This window comes from Mesocricetus auratus, unplaced genomic scaffold (assembly GCF_017639785.1).
Source record: "Mesocricetus auratus isolate SY011 unplaced genomic scaffold, BCM_Maur_2.0 Super-Scaffold_100018, whole genome shotgun sequence".
NCBI classification, from domain to species: Eukaryota; Metazoa; Chordata; class Mammalia; order Rodentia; family Cricetidae; genus Mesocricetus; species Mesocricetus auratus.
In genome coordinates this window covers 3,892,832-3,908,371 of record NW_024429199.1, presented here as the reverse complement: position 1 = coordinate 3,908,371, position 15,540 = coordinate 3,892,832, and the positions used below count along the sequence as shown (strand labels likewise).

Here is a 15,540-nt window from a genome sequence, read left to right as displayed (position 1 = left end):
CAGCAGTCAATGAGGTATATGGAGAAACCTAAACATAACTGGTTTTCAGCTGTAGATGTTTACACGGGGTGTTTTGTACGTGGTGTCTGCTGTGTGCATGTTCTATGGGAGAAAGGGAGCAAACGTATTCAGATTGCCAAAAGGTTCGCCATCGTTACCCAAAGGGTGGGGGGCCTATGAGCCAGCAACTCTATCATCTAGAGGTTTGTTGTAACCCTACACAACAGCCATTCTCATTTGGGTTTGTGGAATCCATTGCGGATTTTGAAATGTATGCCACATTCTTGCCATGCTTATCTCCCTGGGTTCCATCTTCTGCCCTCCAAAAGTAGATGCTACAGGTGGACCCTGTTTAACAGGCTTCGCAGTGGTTGTCTAAGGCCAAAGAGCTTCAGGAATGCATTTGTAAAATCTGTCTAAGGAAAAAGCACAGTTTAAATAAATAACAGCAACAAATACTGTTCATCTGCCAGGCCAGTGCAAAGTTGAGAAGTCACTAAGATGAACTCATCACTGGCATAACGTGTGTAGACAGTGCTGTTTCACTTAAAACTAACCAAAGCACTTTTGTCAAAAGCACATTTATAGAACTTAGGTAAGAGAAAACACAGTGTAATATGGTAGAAATTCAACATCATTCAGTTAGAATGTAGAGAGAAATAGTCTCACATCAATTTTAGTCTTTGTCTAAGGATGGCATTGGCCAGCTTTGCCATGCCCAGCAAATAGCCTCCCTTATTCCCATTCTTGGATACAAAACACCCTCTTATCAGTGCACTGGAGTCCCAGGTATTTCAAATTCAAGGAGAAGCCCAGGAGGCTGCACAGGGAGCCCAACCCCTAGGAAAGACAGCCTCATCATAACTAAAAACAATAGCCTGTTTTTAATAGTTTATAATGTGACTGATACCCAAAGCCCGTGAGAATCAAGCAGACACAGCATACAGCTGTACACCAGGTAAGCACCTCTGTGACAGTACTGGGTCATGCTCTGCCTAAGCTCCAAGTGAACAGAATTGGAAACAGTTAGCATAAGCAGATAGAACGCTCTGTCTGGGGTGTAGGCACCTGTTTGTCCTCTTACTCATGATACTGAGGACATAGAGTCACTCTGAGCCCAAGTATTTGGAAACAGCCTGGATGTCACAGTGAGATCACCCATAACTTTCACATACTGTAAAACAGTATGATTTCCATAATAAGAAGGATCACATTTTAGTAATTAAGATATACTAATTACAAAGTACATTATTTCTATATTCATATGGAAAACATACGATTCGTTCAAAAAGTTGAATGATTATTTCATGAGTTGTTTCAGAGATGTCAAATATTAGGAAAAGATATATTTTAGGATGGATCAAATATGGCAGGAGCTGGAGGTGCAGGGTTTAATTTAGAAGGCTGAGGTAGGAGGTTCACCAGTTCCAGGCCCATCTATGAAACATAGCAAAACACCGTCTCAAAATCAGACAAAACAGGACAATAACAGTAACAAAAAATTCAGCAATGAAAGTGCTTTTTCATGTAATTATTCAAATAGAGTATTAAAGTGTCAGCATATATCCATATAAGCACATTCTTAAAACTTTTTTATTTCTCATCATAAGCAAAGGGGACAGCTGTTCAGTAGACATTTTGCACAAACTCCACACCCTATGGGTTTCTCAATTTTGGCAATCGTCTCACTTTCATTTCTAGGGTGAAGGACAAGGAGATGACCTGAAAGAATCCTATGGTCAGTGCCCATCGAGGATCTAGAATGGAGAGTTACAGAATGAAGTAAAGTGTCCCTATGTGTTCTCATAAACAGACAAAACCAAGTCCTTAGCGTTCTTTTACCCCAATACTAGGGGTAAGGTAAAGAATTCGATAATGCACCCTCATTTCCAAATACTCTTTCATGAACCTGCATTAGAAACAATATGTTTGCCCAGGGAGAAATCACTCTGCACACATATAGATTAGTAAGGAAAAATCTCTACAAAATCCAAAAAACCATGAGGTTGACTGGCTAATGCCCAAAGGTGGAGGAGCTGCCCTTGAGTTGAAGATTTCCTAGCTTATAAACACAATTTAGGCTTATTCGTTCCACAAATGTTGTCATCCTTACGTCTCTCAGGTCCTGACCCAGGTTATACTTTGAACGATTTAAGCAGACACAGGAAACTGCAAGTCTGGACGCTTGGGCAGATGGGAGATTCACACGCAAAGATACTGTCAGAATTATTTGTTGAACACACTAGAGTTATTCTTTTTGTGTAGTTGTTACCTAGGTTGTGACTCTGCTCTGCCCCCTTGAGCAGTTCTTCGATATGGGATGGGCATAATGACTGGTTATAAGATTCTTTTGTTATGGGGATAGAGGCTAACTGGAGGTCAGTTGTGGTGAATAGAGCAGAAACTTTCTCAGCAACCCTAAACATCAATTATGGCACAAAATTTTCCCCCTTCAGCTTCTAACAAGCCTGGTCAGTACACTACTTCTCTTTCAGTCCACCACCCTTAACCAAACCTTACTTCAAATAACTTAAGATTTCCTAAGCAAGTTGTAACATGAAAAATAAAAGACCTAGAGACAGATATTGGGGCTCAAGCTTCAGGCTGAATATCAGAAAAGCAAAGCAGCCAAGCCAGTAGATCTTACCTCTTCCCAACTGAAATGACAATCCTGTCTCCATGAATCCTCAGAGGCAAAAGCTCTCAGCTCCTGTCTCGTCCTCCTTTCATTCCTTTCTCTGCCCAGCCATATCACTCCTGTCTTCTCCTCCATGTATTCCTTTATCTGCCTGGCCATATCACTAGTGTGGGGAGTAAAGGCGTGTGAACCGAAGTGCTGGAATCAAAGGGATGAGCTCTGTTACTCTTCACTCTTGTGTAGGCCAGGGTGACCTTGAACTCAGAGAGATACATTTATCTGTCTCCTTAGTCCTGGGCTTAAAGGCATGTATCACCACTGCCTGACCTCTACAGCTTGTGACTGACTTTGCTTTTGAATCCTCCGACAAGATTTAATAAATCATAAATAATACATCACCACAGCAAGTTTATTACTAAATTGTAAATGGAGTTCCTTTCCAGCCTGATCCCGTAGCTGATTAGCCCCAAATAAACACACAAAGACGTATATTAATTTATAAACTGTTGGCCAATGGCTAGGGCTTCTTTCTTAATTATTAATCCATTACTACTAATATATGTATTTCTACATGGCTTTATCTTACCAGAGAATGCCTGGTGCATCCTATCTTCCAGATCTCTGCATGGCGACTCTCTCCTAGCTTCCCTATCTCTCCTTACTCCTTCCTCTTATAGCCCCATGTATGCTATGCCTTCCTACTGGCCAATCAGTGTTTTATTTATGAACCAATAAAGAAACATATATACAGTAGGACATCCCCATCAATAAATCCTTTAGCATCAATTTTTTTGCTACAGGTTTCACTGGCATCTAAACTACTGTCTCCAACTATTCTAAGACAAAATGGATGCTTGGTCATTTACTCAGCAAAGGCCAATACATTTCACATCTCTGTGGTGTCTGATTGCTAAACACCACCAATTTCTTAAAGAGAAATGCAGTTTTGCACACACCACAAAAATATTTCCTAATGTGTATCCCAAACAGTCCCATTACAAGACCCCACTATATGAGAACACTTGGTGCATATAGGAAGTTCAGAATTTTTAAAAACATTTTAGCAGTTACTGTATCATCCTACAGTAACTCTAGAAGCTTCGATCCCTAGAAAATGCTGACAACCTGCTTGTGGCTCCACCTGGCCACAAGAGTAGCAACTGTAAAGTTATTAAACAATTCATCTTTTCCAAATGTTTGTCCGTTTTCTCCTGGTGTATCACAGGGGAGCTGCAACCATTAACTGAGATGACACAAACATGGAGGCATGTGGGAACTGCCTGGAAGCATTAACTGTGGGCTCTATCAAATAAAAACATATCTAGAATCCTCTATTCCACAGTGTCTCTCATACTTCATTTCAACCACTTCCAAATCTGTTCCATCCCATTTTCCTGCATCTTTCCCTTTATTTTTCTTTCTCACAGTCATTGAGCTCAGAGCTGGGAAGCAGAGCTCTCTGGTCCTCACTCTTCCTTCCTTTTGGCTGGTGAGCCAGAGGTAAGGTGGCTAACTTATACATCACAGGAAATAAAAGAGCAGTGGATATGGCTGATGCAAAACAGGTGTACAGAACGACTGGCCGATCTGGGTAGTGGCCTTGAAGAATTCCAATTACTGCAGGCAACACCATTTCTCCCAGAGAAGCACCAATTACGAAGAACGCTGCAGATTTCCCGCTGATGCTGGTGTACTGCTCAGTCCAGGAAACTCCACTGGGAAACGTGGTTGCCATCGAGGCTCCATACACAGAAGTTGCGATCCAGAGACAAAGAGAGCTCTTGTCAAAAAGCACCAGAAAGAAAGACGAGACAAGGCTGCCAATGTTGCTCAACACAATCATGGTTCCAGGCTTTAGGACTGTTGCAAAGAAGATGGCCAGGCCCCTGCAGGCAGCAAAGGTCCCCCAGAAGATGGAGTTCAAGCCGGCTGCTTCACTTTCTTCCATGCCAACATGGGTGGTGGCGAAGGAGAATATGTAAGAGCCAAATGTCACCTCGGCTCCAACGTAAAAGAAGAAGAACATGAAGAGGAGACAGAGAAGAGCCCTGTGATATTTAGCTCTTCGAACTCTCTGAGAAGATGTGGAGGATTTTTTCTGCCTTGAGCTTTTCTTACAAAACAGAACAAACAGAAAGACAGAAACTACTAAGACATAGGTGCCGATGGAAGCATATGCCCACAGCAGGTTCATGTCCTCAGGAACTGCAAACAGAGAGTCTGAGGTGGCTTCAGAGGATCCGTTCAGCATTAGAGGGTTGAAGTCGGGCGCTGTGTGGTTCTGAGTGGATTCTGAGGTTCCCCAGGCCAATTTGGCCAACAGGGGAGCCAGGAAGGCACCCAAGGCAAAACTGAAGTGCAAGGCCTGCATGTGTGGGGCTCCTTTGTCACCCCATAGAGCCAAGATGAGGACGTTCCCACCTACAAGTTAAAGAAATAATTTGATAGGCACTTGATAGAGGAAGAGGTGTCCGTATTAGATGATAGGACTTTGTGATGTTACACCACACCCACACAATAAGATGCTCCAACCCACATCACCAGAGCACTGTGTTACTCCTCATCCTCATACATGGAGCTTACAAATCAGTAAACTATCACGGGAACTAGCTACAATCTATCATAAAACAATGGTAGTCTCACTGAGGAGGGTTACTAATTGTGGTGGTTTGAAGATGAACGACAGCCATAAGCTCATATATTCGCAAGCTTAGTCCCCAGTTGGTGAACTGTTTAGGAAGGACTAGGAGGTGTGGCCTTGTTGAAGTTTATCACTGGGGCTGTGCTTTGAGGAAAACCTCAAGCCCAGTCAGTCTGTCCCTCTCCCTCTCCCTCCCCTTTTCCCTCATCCTTTGCCTTCCCTTCCCCCTCTCCCTCTCCAAATGAGGATCTGAAATTCTCAGCTCCTGACCAGTGTCATGTCTGCCCGGAAGCCACCATGTCCCCTGCCATCATGATAATGGCCCAACCCTCTGAAATAGTGAGCTAACTCGCAATTAAGTGATGTCTTATGTAAGTTACCTTAGTCATGGTAATAGAACAGAAAGACACTGGTAAATGTATTTGTATTTTTGAGACAGTTTTCACATATGCCACACTGACCTTGAATTTGCTATGTAGCTAAGGATGGTCTGTACCACTTAACTACAGGGATTACAAGAATGTGCCACTTATTGTATGCAGTGCTGGGGATGAAACCAGTATTTCATGCATGCTAGGCCAATGTTCTGCCCAACTGAACTATATCTCCAGGTTCATATGTAAATATATGTACATGCTAGGCAAATTTTTATCTAATGGTGGGAAAACTACTGAAGCTTCAGTACTTCCAATAAGGGGCCAATTCCCATTGAAGAGTGTTGTTTGCTTAAGTCTAAAGCACATGCTGAACACACACCTGGGAGTCAGATTGCTCCCAGAATGCTGCCATGCTTGTTATAGGAATCAGAAACAACTTTCAGAAATCTACACTACATAGTTCACCACAAGGTAAAAAGCCAGAAACATCTAGTGTTTGGCTATCTTTAAAAAAAATCAGGTATTTTGGGACACTCATAAAGTTTCATAATGTAAATTATTATATTCAAAGAACCTTGAAGTGTCAAATATTTCCATGTTCTCTCAAATATCTGGTTTTTTTTTTCCTTAGCAGATGAAAGGTGAGGATAGAAAGCTAGGATCAGGGATGAACAAAGATCCACGAGGAATTTAGGTCTTCAATGGCAGACTGAAGGAAACATGGAGATTTTCTGCTGTGGAGAAAAGGAAATGACGAAAAGGAGAGACAAGAACATAGTACCCGCACAGGTTTCCCTAAGTGCAGAATCTGGGTGCATTTGAAGTTCAATGGAGGCTCCTGTGCGTCTCCAGCCACATAATAATTCTACCCCGTGTGGTGTCACTGAGAAAGTCCAGCATAGTCTCTGGCATTTGAGTATTGGTCCCCAGCTGGTGGCACTGTTTAGGTAGGCTTGGGAGGTGGCCTTGCTGGAGAAAGTATGCCTCTGGGGCAGGTTTGAGAATTTGAAAGCCTCCAGCTATTTCTAATTGCTCTCTTTGCTTTGTGCTTGTGGTTCAAGATGAGAGGCCCCAGCTTCCTCCTGTTCCTGCCACTGTGCCTTTGCTCCCCCAGCACGGACTCCAAGCCTCTGGAACCCTAAGCCCGAGTAGTCTTTGTCCTAAAAGTTGCTTTCATCCTAGTGTTTTATCACAGCAATTAGACAGTAGTTAATGTACTTTGTCCTATCAGGCCATCATTTTCTCTTATACTAGTCAAACTATCCCAAAATGAAAGCCTCCCCGTTTGCATTGTAATTTCCCACAGGAAAGGAGTGCTTCCATGTTTGGATAACCCAACAATCTCTCATAAAACAGTCCTCAAAGCTCACTTCACAGTTAGGTGGGTAATGATTGATTGGTTGTGGTGAAAGTTAGCATGTACCACCATGCCCCGCCCTGATTGGCCAGGAGAAGTGGTACCGGAAGTGTCGTGCTGACTGTTTGAGTCTGTGCCATTTTAGTAGCAAGACAATGATGCTACAACTTCATGCAGCCTGCTTTTCCTCATCCTCATCCTACTCTCTCCAGTTCTGGAGATGACACTGAAGGGTCACTCACCTGTATCCAAAGCACCAACTGAAGCACCAAAGACAGCCATCATGACAATCAGTAAGACGGCCTTCTTGCAGAAAGGAATGACATAAAACCCAACTGTGGTAGTCAACATGGACACACCTGAGAAGAGAGGCAATAAAGCAGCTATTAAAACAAGTATTCCTGGGGGACCTAGGTCAGAGCAACGTCATAAAACTTCTAACAATGCAAAATAACACTGAATTAAAACTGATGGTCTTTGGCTGGACATGGTGGCACACATTAACTTTGATCACAACACCTGGGAGACTGGAGCAGGTAGACCTCTGTGAGTTTGATGTCAGCATGGTCTGCATGGATAGTTTCAGGCCAGCCAAGGCTACAAAGTGAGATCTTGTCTCAAAGACAAAAACTAAAAGGGTAAAACCACCATCACCGCCATAACAAAATGTTTATCATGAGTAGATGAGAGATACAGTTGCTATATATGGTGGGTTTTTCTAAATCTTTTCTAATATTTTCGGGCTATAAAAATATAAATTACTATGTCTTGAATACAGTATCATTGCTAATGTTCAAATTAGAAATTACAACAAAAGATAAATTTTATAGTATATGAGTCAATCCCAAAAGTATTACTTCAAAGATAATTTTTATATGAGGTGACAATGCAAACATAGAACTCAATCATAATAGATTATAGGAAAACTTTACCAAATAAGGTCATTTGGGGGATAAAAGGAAATGAAGTATAGATAAAAAAACCCTTTTAACCAATTTTGGAAGTTATAATGATTACTTGTATGTCAGCAATGCTTTATTCACCTTGCTTCCAAAGGAGTTTTAGCATACTAATACAAAGTTTTTTAATCGTGCCCATTTATTGAAAAAGGCATGCTAACAGCTCTGTCCTCTTTTCCAGGGCCGGGATCCTAGAGGATAAGCCTGTGTTCAACTCTGACATGAGCAGCAGGACTTACGTGCAACCTTTATCACTTCCCTACTGTCCTGTCCCTTCATCTTTCAGCCCAAGTCCACAGAGTTTGGCCAGGTTCCAGGAGTCATTCTGACCCCCATGTCCCCAGAAGCCCTGCCCTACCCCCAGATAAGCAGAACTTTGTAGTGGGTACCTTGCTTTGCCAGTGAATTTGTGCTGGCGGCCACTCCCTATGGGCGTGGCTTCAGGTGTTCAGACTTGACCCCTTAAAAAGTAAAGAAAGGGCTAGCTTGCTCTCTTGGGTTGGTGAAAGCAGATGAGAACATGGTAATGGCAGAGACTGCATTTTCTGAGCTCCTGCTGGCCTAGTGAGCAGGCAGGGCCTTGACTTGCAGAACTACACTGCTGAGTTCCTGGACCTGTAGGAGCAACATGTGCCTCGGAAAATGCTCTGAGATCAACCACATGATTGGTGCCAAGGACCAGGCATCCATGCAGATGAATGTAGATGAGACTGACAGGGTCACAGGCCTGTTTTATGATCAGTTTAAAACCTATGCTATCTGCAGGGTCATTCACAAGACAGAGAGCCAGCCCTTCCTCTACCATATAAAAGGTCAAGTCCAACACTCACTCCCCAGAAAGAGCTTATCAAGCAGTTTCCTAGAGGGTTCCATATAGATTCTGTACTATGGAAGCCCAGCTGCCAGGGAGGACACCCACATCCATTTCCGTTTTCAAACATTCTTCAGCCTAAGCTTTTAATGCTTAGCGTCAAGTTAAAAATTCACTGAAAAAAAAAAGCAAAAACTGTGTACTCACCTAAAAGTAAAAAATGATTCATATAGTCAAGGAGAACTCCACTTATCATAGTGCCGCATACAAATCCCGATGCACGGCCCACAAAAATGAGAGAGAGACTACTGATGTTTTGGTTCACATTTCTTGCCAAATCTTGAAATGTAGGTCCAAGGATACCAGTGCTTATTCCCTAAAATTTAAAACGACAAGAGCCTTAAACTTACCACCATTAAACTGATGCTTATTTAAATGGTAGTGTTTTCCATGATAAAGAATGGGAGGAGGAATTGCAATGTAATATAAGAGATTCCCTTTATTCAACAGGATAAAATGTGCAGGCCTTTACTTTTAGAGGTAAATGCTCCTTGAGTTTTCATCTACTCATTTTTAAATTTGTCCGGCTTTGGCTGCAATTACTTTTAGACTTTGAAAAATGCCTTACAAGATTTCTCTGCATTAATAGTTAATAAAATATATCAAATTTATTCTCAAAATATTTTATTTTAATATACTCCATTATAACTGATATAGGAATTTAGATGTCAAATTTAAATCCTCAAACATTAATTTATTGATCATGTTGGTTATGTTAAAAATGCAATTATTCTGACATATATAGGTTTCTCTGAACTACACAAATACAATATGCTGGAAATCAACTATCAGAATGTTTCTATATCTATTGTTTTCTTAAATGAAATTCCAAAGCCACCAGGAAACAGTGTAGACTCTAAGGCTTTTAAGGAAATATTACATACACACGTATAAATCGGTTTTACTGATTAAAATTTTGCCTGTACAGTGTGTTAACAAGAACCAAGGTTTGAAGAGGAATTACTGTTGATTTTAAGAAAAATATTTCTGGCTGGGTGGTGGTGGTGCATGCCTTTATCCCCAGCACTTGGGAATCAGAGGCAGGCAGATCCCTGTGAGTTCATGGCCAGCCTGTTCTACAGAGCGAGTTCCAGGACTGACTCCATAGCTACCCAGAGAAACCCTGTTTCAAAAGAAGAGGAGGAGGAGGAGGAGGAGGAGGAGGAGGAGGAGGAGGAGGAGGAGGAGGAGGAGGAGGAGGAGGAAAGAAACACCTTTCTAAATCATTTATCTATATTTCAAGAGTAACTAGTGGGAAATCGCTGGTCTGCTTCAAACCAATGTGCCCCCTATTTTTTCCAGCAGGAACACAGGGCTATTGACTGTAGCATGGACAGGCCAGTAGCAAGTACCAAGTTCACTGACAGAAGACAGGTTCTTAGCAAATCCCTTCAAAGGACTTGTGAGACCAGCACACAGTGAGGGCTCTCTAAGCACCTGTGGTGTTTTCTTTTCCAGTCCCTCCTACATCAAAGTGGTAGGAGAAGCCAGCCAGGGGCTACTTAGTTACATGGTGTCTAAAAATACAAACATCGTAAGACCATGGTGGCTACAGACATTCCCAGGCTCTCCACCCCTACCACCTAACCACGTGGTTGATGAAGAAAGTCACTTTCCTCTAGGGGCCCGTTTTTTTCCTCTGCAAAAATGCCAGCTGACTGAACTTGCTCAGGCTACCTGGAAGTGGCAAGTTAATTTAGAGTTTGTGTTGGGGGTTGAAGAGGAGAGCAGGTGAAGGCCCTGGTCCCCTTCCTGTATCGCCTCTCATCGCACCCAGTTGCCCATGAAAGTTTATAGATGCTGGAAAACATATTAAGGCAATCCGTTTGAGTTGACAGAAACCCTCCAAGATTAGACCTGTGCTCATTTTCTGGATGTGGAAGATGAATGCACACGATCTCCCACTATGCAGGCTAGGGAAGCAGGTGTGCAGCTGGGGAGTGATCGCTCCCCGTGCGAGCCTCCTGTCCCAGCCTGGGAAGGAGCAGCCTGAGCTCTCACCAGCCCCATGAAGGCAGCATACAGGACCAGCGTGGTGAGCCAGAGCAGCCCGCATCCAGTCCCACCATGATGCCTGGCCGCAGCTGCCTCCTGCTCCTTGCGAGTCTCTGGGTCCTGGGATTCCTGCAGGAGCCGCTGCCCAGTGGCAGGAGCCGGGGCCCTGCTGAACTCCAGCTCTGTCTCCAGTTCCAGCTCCAGCTTGGCGATTCTGAAAGGCTCTAGACGCCCTCAACTTTGTCCCGGCAAGTAAGATATGGGCGCAGCCCATTCGGTCCTTTCCCTGTTGCTTGTGGCCGCGCCCCAAGCCACACCCCTCCTCCCCAGCCTACCTGTCCATGCTGGCACACTGCAGCTGGAGCCTCTGCTGGTCTTCCAGGGTACTGGGTGCAAATGCAGCCTCCAGACAGTAGACACTGCTGTGCCCCAAGGTAGAGCACTCCCAGACCCACAAGGTGAGGCCGCCCCTAGGGTCACCTGCGGAGGGAAAGCAGGGGGACAACTTGGACCTCTTAAACTTGCCAGAGTCCTGCCCCTGGTTCTGTCATTTCTCAGTCTTGTGTCCTCGGTTTTACTCCACAAACATTCGAAGAAGCTCAGACATTATCATCTTTCTTTTGTGCTAAGTAATTCTCAATATGCTTCTGCCCTGGTGGTTGTTAAAAGTGCAACAGCAACTCCAGAAACATATCTAGGTCCAAACTGTGGTTTTTGAGTACCAGTCTCTTCCAATGCAGCAATTAGCTTGGATAAAGCTTGGTGTATTAGATGGCCAAGGAAAGTTTTGCTAGCTGAGGTCTTCCATTCTTCGCAGAAGACGATGTCATTTAGTTTGGTCTTTATCCTACACCCCCATCCCACCCCTGTGGGTGTGTCCCCCCTTTCAGAATACTCTGAGGCTCCTAGACCACAAACCTTAGTCTCATCATCCTGCAAAAACAGCTTCACCCCTGTGTGGTCACTATGCCCTTTCCAAATTACTTCTAAGGGACATCTTCTGAATCAGCTCCCTTTTTCCTTCCTACGACCCTCCTTTGTGTCCCTGTTTCATGTACAGACTCACAAAGGCCACAGTTGCTCTCCAAACCCACAGATCTGAGAATTTCGGGGTGTTTGTGTGGCCTCTGAAACAGCAAAATCATGACAACTAACAGGCAGTTAAAAATCAGAGGCATGATTTTTATGCTGGCACTATCTACCTGGTCATTTCTGGGCAGACTCCAGAGATCACACCTTGATTCTTTCTGTCTCCTCAATGTTTCTCAAGTTCTGCCAATATCCTATAGATATTCCTAAAACCAGGCCTCCTCATGGTGAAAAGGCTGACGGAAGCCAATTTGGTGAAGATCTAATTGGTTCCTCCCCCCCCTTTGCAGTACATCTTACTTTGTAGCTCCGGCTGACTTCAACTTCTCACCGTTCTTCAGCTTACCAAGACTGGGGTTACAGGCAAATGCCACCAGACCTGACTGCAATAGTGTTTGATTAGGGATGCTAGGACCCAGCAACATCCAGTTCTATAAGGAAATCATCGGTGTGTAGGCCAGGCCCAGTGGGTCACACCTGTAACCAGAGCCCTCAGAAAGCAACAGCACCTGCACCAAAGCAAACAAGCAGGAAGCCCGGGGGGGGGCGTTTAGATGTGTCCAGCAGAAGCAGTTGGTCTCATAGCCAGTAAAGGGCTAAAAGCAGCACAGACAGGAATGCAACATAGTTCTTTAAAAGTTACTCATGTCAGACAGTTAAGAAACAGACTTCACACGACATCAGATGTTTTGTCTGATTTGACCCCCAGTGTGCCCCCGAATGAGTACAATTCCTTGCTGTGGGGTATTTGTACACTGTATGAAAATGTATTGCTGTGATTGCTTTAGTAAATAAAAGCTGAACGGCCAATAGCTAGAAAGAGGTTAGGTGGGACTTCCAGAGACAGAGAGGACTCTGGGAAGAAGGACAGAGTCACCAGCCAGACAGAGAAGAACTAGGAAGCGCAAGCTAAATGAGGAGTAATGCCACATGACGGAATGTAGATTATTATAAATGGGGTAATTTGAGTTACAAGAGCTAGTTAAGACGAGCCTAAGCTAAGAGTCAACCTTTCCCTGTGTTGCTATTTGGGGCTGGCAGCAGAAAAGAAAGCGCATCTACGATTCCCAGCATAAGAAAGTCACTCAAAAAGCTGAACACAGTAGCGCGCGCCTTTATTCCAACACTCACGCGCCACGGTATTCTACTCAAGCTGTTATACAAGCATATACAGTGAATGCAATTGTATGTAGCTGTAATAAATTCACAAGACCACTCCTACTCTTTAGGAGTGTTAGGTCTGATAGCCAGGACAAGTCTGCCTCAGTACCTGTGACTCCGCCCAGCGCGTCTCACCCCGCCCCCTACTCTAAACCTCTGCCTCCCAGGGGCGGGGCTTCTGCCTCCCTCCCTGCCCCCAGCAGCCTCTTGCCCAGCTGCCTCTCTTGCTCCTCCTCTCTTCCCTTGGGTCCTGTTTAGTCTTCAGGCCACGTCCAGCCTCAACTCTTCCCTCTGCCTGCTTCCCCCTTATATCTACACTAAACTTCTTCTCCATACTTTAGGCGTGGTCAAGTCCTCCTCCTATGCCATTCAACAAGGAAATAAAGCTACAACTGATTGTGGAATAAAATCACAACGTATTAGAGTGCCTGAGCAGAATGCAGGCGCGCTGCAGACAGTCTGGAATTGGTGTTTGAGCAGAACTTCCAGCCACAGAATCCACCTTCCTCTCCACTTGACCGAGCAGCAGCGATGGTGACAGCAAACAGGGCATCTCCAAATCCCTGCTTGTCCTTCAGAGAGGATTCTTGCACAGTAAAGTCACCCACAAGAGCACAGCTTCACCAGCCTCTACCCCCCAGCAGAGGTCCTGTTTCCTGCATTCCCAAAGGCTCTGGTTCTCAACTGAGAGCAACTGAAAGTCAGTGCGCAGGCCCCACCGCAAACACGTGGGCATTTCAGTGAGAAGTGCCCGGCACTGGGAAAGCTGGAACACGGGAAGGTAATTCTTACGTAATCAAAGGCTTATGGCTAGTGCTGTGGGCAACAGAACACAGCAATCACAGTTTTCCTGTGTCCTTCCTCCTCCTGGGATTTATATGGGTTGGGGGGGGGGCCAAAGAGGATGGCCCTTTGCCCTCCTTCAGTATTGGTAAGCACCTCTCATATCACAGTTCAGAGAAAAGCACTCTGTATCCCAGGATAAAACAAACAAGCACAGTGGCATTCAATTCTAATAAAAAAGACAAATAAGCAAACAAAAAACCCTGGAAAGCTCCCCACTAACCTGCGCTGTACCAAGGGCAATGCTATCTGTGGCTTTGCTGTACTGGAGATTAATTATGGCCTTTGGGAACATGACCATCATTCATGCCCCTTCAGGTAGTTTTATATTTTCTTCTAAATACAAATCTTACCATGATCCTTATCTCCCCTGGTTGTTTCTTTTGTTCTCTGAATGTTATCTGGGTGTGGTTCCTCATGCTTGAAATGCTAGCACTCAAGAGACTAAAAGTAGGAGGCATACCTTGGGTTTCGGGCCAGTCTGAGCTACATAGTGAGTCTCAGGTCAGCCAAAACTACACAGCAAGAGCCTGCTTAAAAACAAACAAACAAATAAATAGCAATTTTAAAGAAGTTGATGCTAAAGGCAAGATATCTAGTTTGAAGAGTTAATACTACAGCCTAAGGCCCCAGGGTTTTAGGAGAAGCAATAAATTGAGCAGTGGAACTCTCAATCCTAAAATAAAAGCACACTACAAAAAGAAAAAGCCCTTCCTCCATTCCTCTTCTCCTGAGCTATTAGGACAGTTACATGAACCAAGTTTTGTGCATGTGATGAGGAAAGATGCTATGTTTCACTTTAACTGGAGGTTTATTCAGAAGCAACTTACAGAGATATGAGAAAATAAACCCACTACAGTCAGATTGGAATTAAATGCCATTCGCCATAAAGAAGAAGCAAGCAAAACTACTCCTACTGGTTATAAAGGATAACAAGCAAGCCGGGAGTTGGTGGCCCAAGCCTTTAATCCCAGCACTCAGAAGAAGGCAGATCTCTGTGAGTTTGAGGCCAGCCTGATCTACTGAGCGAGTTCCAGGACAGCCTCCAAAACAATACAGAGAAACCCTGTCTCGAAAAGCGAAAAACAAAAACAAACAAACAAACAAAAAAAAGGACAGCAAGCATAAGTTCTTGTGGTATTCAGTATGAAGTGGCCTTTTTCCTCTCTGACTCATGGCCATCACTCCACCTTCTCAGTGTCGGGTACTTTAGACCTAGGCAGGAGGAGTGTTGTATGATGGGTAACCCAAGTGTTCCAACCCCTAGACAGACTGCTTTGCTGTAAATGAAAGTTGTCAAATGTTTTCAGTGTTTATAATGTAATTATTACTCAAAACTAGTGAAAATCAAATCTAGAAACAGCAAGTTCTAGACCTATTATGTCTTACTGAGGTAGTTAAGGGCTCAAAACGATCTGTCTACAGTCCTCATATTCATAGCAGGAGAACAAGGTATCTACAGATCTCTGAATATGACTATATGCAAATTCACCCCGCACTAAGGTAGGAAAACAGTGTTACTAACCCCACCTGAATGAAACTAGACACAGATTCATTCTACTGTCATTGGAACACACTGTCTAAAAATCCTATCTGAACAAAGACAAAC

General features: G+C 43.9%; 1 pseudogene; it reads right to left on the bottom strand.

Moving 5' to 3' along the window:
* Window positions 1-3,029: 3,029 nt before the first annotated feature.
* LOC121144490 lies at window positions 3,030-11,075 on the bottom strand (annotated as a pseudogene).
* Between the last annotated feature and the right edge of the window lie 4,465 nt (window positions 11,076-15,540).